Consider the following 9,822-nt stretch of genomic DNA (forward strand, 5'->3'; position numbering starts at 1 on the left):
TAGAGACACAAAAAACACTTCAAAAAATCAATAAACCCAGGAGCTGGTTTTTTGAAAAGGTCAACAAAATAGACCACTAGTCAGATTAATAAAAAAGAAAAGAGAGAATAACCAAATTGATGCAATAAAAACCGATAAAGGGGGTATCACCACAGATTCCACAGAAATTCAAACCATCATCAGAGATTATTACAAACAACTCAATGCACATAAACTAGTAAACCTGGAAGAAATGGATAAATTCCTGGACATTTGCCTCCTCCCAAGCCTAAACCAGGAAGAAGCCAAAACCCTGAACAGACCCATAACAAGGACTGAAGTCGAGGCAGCAATTAAGAGCTTACCACCCAAAAAAAGCCCAGGTCCAGACAGGTTCACAGCCTAATTCTATAAGACATACAAAGAGGAGCTGGTACCATTCCTTCTGAAACTATTCCAAACAATTCAAAAAGAGGGAATTCTTCCCAAATCATTTTATGAGACCAACATCATCCTGATTCCAAAACCCGGCAGAGACTCAACAAGAAAAGAAAACTTCAGGCCAATATCCATAATGAACATAGATGCAAAAATCTTCAATAGAATACTGACAAGCCAATTGCAACAGCACATCAAAAAGCTTATCCACCATGATCAAGTAGGCTTCATCCCGGGGATGCAAGGCTGGTTCAACATACACAAGTCTATAAACGTAATTCACCATGTAAACAGAACCAAAGACAAAAATCACATGATTATCTCAATTGATGCAGAGAAGGCCTCTGTATATGTGTATATGTGGCACATATACACCATGGAATATTATGCAGCCATCAAAAATGATGAGTTTGTGTCCTTTGTAGGGACATGGATGAACCTGGAAACCATCATTCTTAGCAAACTGACAGAAGAGCAGAAGTTCAAACACCACATGTTCTCACTCATAGGCGGGTGTTGAACAATGAGAACACATGGACACAGCGAGGGGAGCACTACACACTGGGGTCAGTTGCGGGGAAAGAGGGGAGGGATGGTGGGGGGTGGGGAGCTGGGGAGAGACAGCAAGGGGAGAGAAGCCAGATGTAGGTGATGGGGAGGAAGGCAGCAAATCACACTGCCACATGTGTACCTATGCAACAATCTTACATGTTCTTCACATGTACCCCAAAACCTAAAATGCAATAAAATAAATGGGAAAAAAAAAGAAATTCAATCAGCTAATGGTGATAAGTGCTAGAAAGGAGGAATATGCTTCAGGAGCACAGAGTAATAAAGGGAAAACAGAGGAACAATGGAAAAAATACCGCACAAGGAATAAAGTTCAGGTGTCTCTTGAAGAATTGGATTTTGTCTGCTAAATAGCCTATCATGGCTGTGGCTCTAGCATAGAGTATATCAAGGAAGTAGCAGAAAGAATAGAAAAGCCAATAGTGGTCAGACTATAAAGGATTTCAAATACCAAACTAAAGATGTCACTGTTTTCCTCTGGATAAGAAAAAATAATTTAAGGAAGAAGTATCTAATTTTGTTGTTATCTAGTGTTGATTCATGTAAAAGAAATCCTTATCAGTCTGGCCCACATACATTTTTATTAATAGTGTGTGAAGAGAATCCATTTTTAGTAAGGAACACTAAATCAGTAGCTCTCTAAATATATAAGAATATTATACTCTCACCTAATTTTTCTTTAATTAGTAATTTATAATGCCCACATTTCAAAACATAATTTAATTGATTCCTGAAGTTCAATATATATTAATTACATTTAGTTTCAACTATAATTACTAATAAAGCCAAGTCCACTAGAATGATTACCAGAAACCAATTTTATCTAGGCAGCAGCACACAGGCAAAAATAGTCTATATTTCTGTCAACTCACGTATGCTGGGTAAATTAGACACTATTTGCTAAACATCTCAACTAGACCATTTCCCATAATTAGGCCTTACATGGCCTGGGGAACATACATGGCATTAACGAAATCTAAAATATAAAGTAATCAACTATGTTGATTACTGTCAAGAGATCTATCAATCCATTCATATAAAGAATGCATTAGATTGGAAAGAAACTGGAGTCCTGACAATTAATTGGGAAGATATTAAAATAGTAGAGCTTAATAAAAATCTGAAATACGGTACGGATGTTAGAAAGGCTGGTTAAAGGAAGGAACAGATTTAAAAATTCTCTGGAAGCAAAACTGATAGCCTGATTGTTTGTAAGAAAGTGTACTGGGGAACTAAGAATATGGTAGAGTAAAAGCTATCCAGCTTGTTTTGACTTCATACACATTATTTTCTCGCCAGGAAGCTACCAAAGGGCACTGGATTGATGGTCTCATCTACTGACCAAAACCCGAACCACCAGGACACAATCACCTCCCTCTCTGAGGCTCTTAAAGTCAGTACACAGATATTTTTGTCTGCTACTTGTTAAAATTCAATTAATTCAGTTGTGTACATCAGCTTTCTCATTTATATGCATATGCGTATATCTTTCCCTGCTTCTTTATTTATTCCAGTTCTTTCTTAGCTGTGTCAGGAACATTTAGCTAATTTTACCATGGGGAATGCTTGCTACCTCAAAAAAAAAAAAAATACAACCAAGAAAACCAACAGTCATGCTTGGTATACATACCTATCCCAAGATCAGGGAGCATTTGATCAAAATTAGTTGTCTATTTCATCAGCTCTCCCATGTACTTAAAAGTACCCAGATGCCTTCAGATTCTAATAATCATCTTGTTTTCCTTTAAGCAAATTTCATATATCAATATTCAAGACCAATGTACCATTATTTCTGTTTTATCTTCATATTTAAGTACTAGACAAGCATTATCTTATTTGTTATTGTAAGTATACAGCCTATCAGCAATATCATCAAATTGTCTTTTGTGGACAGATTTTCATGACATTGTTTTTATGTGTAAATTTTTCTTGAATTTTTAAATTTTTATAATATGCTAATCTTTCACCTACAATGTGCAAGTGAAGAAATCACTTAATTGCTCATTAAATTTTTTAGAAATCTCATGAAATAAATTCATTACCCTCAAATTAGGATTATTTGATATCCCTGGATACTGGTTAGGAAGTTTAAAGGACCATGACTTCAAACAAATAAATATGTGTGCCAAAGAACATGAATAATATGGTTGAAATGATACTTATTATGTTTCTACACCTGCATAGAGGAGTTTCGTAAGACACTACTCAGGAAGAAGCCTGTGGTCGAGTGAGAGAAAATTAACAAGAGACTGTACTTCCTGAAGACTTATTATAATGTAATTATGTAATCTTTCTCTAAAGGTGACCCTTAGCCCCACCTAACTTTTTAGAATTATATTTCCTTATATTCAGTATTTCTAGCCATGGTTGAGGTGAATGTGTCCCTTACAGAAATCCAGTAGAGTAACAAAAACATTTGACATTTACAGCATCTCATGAACCTCCAAGGCACGGAGGTAATTTAATAGTGACTGAAAATTTTGCTGTCAAACTACCCAAGTGTTCTTAAATAGTTTGGCAGTTAACATTCCTGAGCTATTTTAGACTTTCTCAGTGTTTGCTTCTGTATGGCATTGTTCACCAAGATAGCAAAAGCCTCCACTAACAAAGATACATTCAGATTTTTACAAATGCAGAATGAACAACAAAGAAAGCAAGGTTATGTCTTATTTTAAGCATTTAGAGACTTTAAATGCTGAAAATCTCTCTCATTTATAGGTGGAAGATTTTTGCTAGCTATAAAACAAATCAGAACCAGCCCTGAAATCACCTAATCACAAAGAAAAACTGTTCTTTGTTTTTAACTACAGTCATTGCCACCTTTGGGGTTGGGAGTGACAGAGATAGGGTTGCTATTTTGATTAGAAAAACCAAATATCTCTGGTAATATAAGAAACAAATAGGCACACTGACTCACACAGTAGCACATATATGCATATGCTAAGTTTTTAAAAAGGGAGATTAAAACAAAACAGTGCCAAAATACTCTGAAGAATATTATAAAAGAGTGTCTTTAATGAATGGCTTGATGATTTGTTAAGTTTATCAGATGTTAGTTTCCCTTACAAGGGAAGGCAAGTGGAAGAGATTAGAGACTGGGGCCCTCAATCTAAGCCAAGAAAGAGAAAATGGAATAAAAGAACAGATAGAAGCCAAAGGATAGAGGTGGTCAATATTCTCAATAGGGGAATGCTGAAAGAATGGCTTTAGAGGTGTATAAAACCTAGGGTTAAATTGTCCTTTTCTGTGCTGTGACTGCTTTCCAAACTGCAGAAGATTTGTCACAACGCTGTTGGTGCCTTAGGGAGTTTTAGAGAAGGGGTCTTTGTTCACCTATGGGTGAAAGGGGGTAAGAGGAGAATTTCTAACTTCAGAGAAAGAACAAGAAGTCAAGTGCTTAATAAGTTGAAGCCAGGAGCAGTGATTCAGAGCAAGATGTAAAATACTCCCTCTGAGAAAATGTAGCTACTCCTCTGAGAATCTTCTGAAACACTGGGAACAACCCTGGACTTCCTTAGCACACACAGGAGGGAGGTTGTAGTCACTTTATTTGAATATTAAAAAGTAGGCTGCCCTGAAGAGAGGAGAATGTGGAGATCCTTTTATTATCATGCATTGTCTTGTTCAAAGGAGCCATTGACTGCCATGTGTATATAACTCAGAAATTTTGGTGCTCAGGAATGAAACCGAGTTGATCACCATCCAGGGAAGGGAGATTCCTAGGGAAAGGGAAAACCCGCTTCAATGTTCTGGGGTCATTTATATGGGTGCTGAAAGGGTGAGAAAGTGCATCTAGGAGGTAATGGCCTTGAAATTAGAGTTTCCATTCTTTTCTGGGGAAAAATGAGCAAATGGCCACACCCAGATATCATGGTGCAAGGAAAGTAACAAAGTCAATAATCAAAGAATAAAATTGTCAAAACACATATACACATAAAATTAATGATATTCACAAAATCCTATCTATAAGGTCAGTTCTGTATATGGTATTTAGGAAAAAGCTATTTCAAAATTACTTTCCACAAACCCTCTCCTTGAAAATCAAGTAGTTAAGAAACCGACAGGTGAGTAATTGTTTTGGTAAGTTAGTAGCAAGTAATGAGCCAGAAAATTGTGTTCTTTGATCCAAAAGGGAAAAGAAGAGGATAAGAAATATACTAAAATGGAGAAGTCAAATGAATTGTACTATGTGCTCACACTGAGCCAGAGACCAGCCTTAATGGTGGGAGAACACTGTCTGCTTAGAAGCCTAGAAGAGATGCTGGACTTTGTTTTAATTTTAATTTTACTTTTTGCAAATGGACAGATAAAATTGTATGCATTTATCCTGTACATCATTTTGAATTATATATTTTGTAATGACTAACTTATTCCTTGTACTTAACATTTTTGTCCTGAGAATACTTTAAATCCACTCAGCATTTTTCAAGAATATACTATCATTAACAATAGTCAACATGTTATACAAAAGATTTATTGAACTTATTCCTCCTATCTACCTGAAATTTTATATTCTTTGACCAACATCTCCCACCCTCGCCAACCTCTGGTAACCACCATTTTAATATTTCCATGAGATCAACTATTTTTGGCTCCACATGAGTGAGATTATGCAGTATCTGTCCTTCTGTGCCTGTTTTTTTTTTCCACTTAACATAACGTCTTTCAGGTTCAACCACGTTGTTGTAAATGACAGGATTTTTTTTTTTAATGACCGAAAAGTATTCCAGTGTGTATATATACTACATTTTCTTTATTCACTCATTCATTCATTCATTGACACACACTTGGGTTGAGTCCGTAACTTAGCTATTGTGCAATAAACATGAATGTGCAGATATCACTAAGATACTGATTCCATTTCCTCTGAATATATGCCCAAGTAATGGGATTGCTGGTAGTACATTGTTAATTTTTTGAGGAATCTCCATACCGTTTTTTAGGATAGCTATAGTAATTTACATTTCCTCCAACATTATGCAAGTTCTCCATATCCTAACACTTGTTTTCTTTTATCTTTTTGTTAATAGCCATTCCAAAAGGAGTAAGGTGATATCTCATTATGATTCTGATTTGCATTTATCCAATGATTAATAATGTTGAGCATTTTTGCCATATACCTGTTGCCCATTTGTGTGTCATCTTCTGAGAAATATCTATTCAGGTCCTTTGTCCAGTTTTAATTGGGTTATTTTTCTTGCAATTCAGTTGTTTGAGTTCCTTATATATTTTGGATATTTACCCCTTAACAGGTATATAGTTTGAAAATACTTTTTCTCCCATTCTGTAGGCTGTCTCTTCATTCTGTTGGTTGTCTCTTCACTCTGCTGTTTACCTCTGCTATGCAGAACTTTTTAATTTCATACAATCACATTTGTCTATTTTTGTTTTTCTTACCTTTCTTTTTGGGTCAAGTCTAAAAAATTGTTGCCTAGACCAACATCATAGAGCTTTTCCCCTTTCTATTTTTCTAGTAATTTTGTAGTTTCAGGTCTTCCATCTAAGTCCTTAATTCACTTTGAATTGGTTTTTGTATATGGTGAGAGATAGGGGTCCGTTTTCATTCTTCTTCATGTGGATATGGAGAAGATGGAGTTTGAAGAGGAGGGCAAGGCTATTGGTTAGGGCACAGAAACACACAATCATCTCACTCATGTCAGCTTATTGAAAACAGACACAAAAGCAGTAAGTACTCCAAACTCAATTTTTATTTTTGCAATTTAGTATTATCTATGCTTTTAATGTTGCATACATCTATTGTATCTTTATCACAGATGTACTATATAATGAGGTACTACTGTGTATCTTTTCTTAGTTCTGATCTATAACATCAGGTTGACAGTTTTTCAGGTTACACAATTTAATTATTAGTGATTGCTGGGTTGCAAAATGGCTAACAAAATTTAAAAAAAAAGTTTTTATGAAGTAGTACTATGTATATCCAACACATTTCTGGATGTACACATTTAGCTAGATCCTCATGACTCAAGCTAAGCACTAGGCAAACAACTGTTATTCCTGGTAAAGCTAAGAAAGAGACTAAAGTTCAGTTTATAACAGGAGAATATGGCAGCTGTACTGTTGGGCACTGCAGAGCAGTGGCACCCACCATCAGAACACTACACACATCGAAGACTGTAGAATAGCAAAAGATCAGGGACAGTGCCTGCTCTGCATGACATGAGGCAAAAAAAAAAAAAAAAAACAGATGCTGTGGGAGGGGAGTTACTCTCAAGTATTTGTGAGCTATTTGGAAGATTATCAGAAATACAAGGCAGGGGAAAATGAACATTGGAAATCCTATGAATACAAGTGAGACATGGATATTTGGATTATTGATTTTAATGTAAAACACATTCACAGGTTTTCAAAGCCTAGACAACACTCAGATTATATCTTCTGCTATATTCAGGAGACTAGTTGGCTCAAGACTTACCCTGTTTGTGGCTTTTTGATTCCCAGATTGCAACTAGGACATTTAGATCCTGGATTCAGTGGCTATGACAGGAGCTTCCTGGTTGTGGAAACTGAGGTTTCATTAAGTTAGCTGAGTTATTGATATTATAATTCTTTCTTGAGGAGTCAATGTAAAGCCTGCTCTCCAGCCCTTCCAATGATTTTGTAGACACTTAATTTCTTGTAATATTTCTCATATTAAATACCTTTTGTTTAAACTACCTAGAGTAGTTTCTGTATTCTACAACTGAAAGCTCATTCATTCCCTCTTCCATTTGGTGAGCTGTAAATCCAACAAGAAAAGTCATAAAACAAGCTTTAAAATATAAAACATAAATAACAGATTTTTAAGGCGTTTTAAATTGAATTCCTTATTTACTCAAGTGGCATTGTCATTAACCTAACTGAAAAAGAGCCTATGTTGAGTTAAAAAAAAAAAATAAACCTAGAAAAAAACCCACAATTTTTGCATAACAGAGTTGATGAAGAAAACCCTTAACTGTGTTGATTCCTCAGAGATTACTACAAAGTATTATTTGTATTATCTTATAAAGTTCTCAATTTTAAAGACTGAAAAATAGCTTTCTATAACAGAAAATCCTAGAGAAAGCCTATTATTTTCTCTTTATAAGGTGCTTACAAATATTATAAATCAAGGGAATTATTGTGATAGTATTAGCTCAGTCAGAAATCTATCCACATCATTAAATATCCTCACCAGGAATCTGAACAACAAAGAAAATTAAATTGGCTTACTGTGATCTGTAACATTTATAAGCAGTGGTTTACCTAGAATTCCTCAACAATTCTTAAAGCACTGTCACACTGATCAACATCACTCTTCTAAGGTTGGTAAGCTTTATTTCCTACTATGTTTTTATCAGACATTATAAGACCTAAAGGTGAATCACTCTGAGTTCTGTAAGGTACTGAACCTTTTTATTTGTAATACCCACAAATGCCTTGTGCGATTTATCTTTACTCTGTGCCACAACTCAAACAACTCACAATCTAAAGGCCAAGCTTTTTCCACACTCTGGTTCTTTTATACCAATTGTCCAAATAAAACATAAGCAATAAGCATGTCTGCCTATATCAAACCGTGATGCCTCCCTGGGGTTTAAGCACTGCAGGCTGGCAGCTATATCTGCCTTTTTCTTTTTGAAGATCATCTTGTACTGAAGAAGTGTGCCAAGAATTTAAAAAAAGAAACATCTGTCTTTGATTAAAACAGCTTTCTATTTTTAAAGAACTGCCTGTCCATAGAGACTTTTAGGCAGTAATTTGAAATGTTGTGGCCCGGTCTTGCGTTTATTTTAATTATTCATACAGTATTTCTTTTAAGTGAGCTATCTTTTGCCTTTGAATATTTAAACATTATATATTTTCTTATGCTATTCAAATGCTTAAGAGTTTCTAGCAGGTTCAATAAAAGATCATGCCAATAAGTTTCAGGAAAAAAATGAATTGATGTTTAGGATAACCCATCTCAGGAATTTCCCATCTACACTATTTCATATTCCCAGATGAAGGAGGATCTAAAATTAGAAACATGAGTTCTAAGGCACAACTCATGTCTATGAAAAAGGTTCAGTTAAAGAACAATTCTTTGAATATTATTTAATATTTTCATTTAATATTTACACCTAGAGTACTATAAAACTAGACTTTCAATAGAATAACATAATCATGAGCTAATGAGGTTTCCACAACAGAATAATCTTTTTCTGAGAGGTGCAGATCTTACCATACATTCCTAACCCACAAATGGGACCAATGTGCAGTGCAAACACCATATAGCAAAATTGCATGTATAAACAAGAATAACTTCTCTGCCATAATCACAAGTATTAGCTTATATTTTTGGATAGGAAAAAAGGTTTATGATATGCTCACATATTTTTTTTATACTTAAGCTCTGGAATACATGTGCAGAACTGCAAGTTTGTTACACAAGTATACATGTGCCGTGGTGGTTTGCTATGCCCATCAACCCAATAGCTACATTAGGTATTTCTCCTAATGTTCTCCTTCCCCTTTCCCTCCACCCCTGACAGGCCCCAGTGTGTGACGTTCCCCTCCCTGCGCCCATATGTTCTCATTGTTCAACTCCCATTTATGAGTGAGAACATATGGTGTTTGGTTTTCTGTTCATGTGTTAGTTTCCTGAGATGATGGTTTCCAGCTTCATCCATGTTCCTGCAAAAGAATGAACTCATCCTTTTTATGGCTGCAATGTATTCCATGGTGTATATGTGTCACATTTTCTATATCCAGACTATCACTGATGAGCACTTGGGTTGGTTCCTAGTCTTTGCTATTGTGAATAGTGCTGCAATAAACATACATGTGTATGTATCTTTATAGTAGAATGATTGA

The sequence above is a fragment of the Sapajus apella genome, unplaced genomic scaffold (assembly GCF_009761245.1).
Source record: "Sapajus apella isolate SASKATOON/1434 unplaced genomic scaffold, GSC_monkey_1.0 scaffold28, whole genome shotgun sequence".
In the NCBI taxonomy this organism is placed as follows: Eukaryota; Metazoa; Chordata; class Mammalia; order Primates; family Cebidae; genus Sapajus; species Sapajus apella.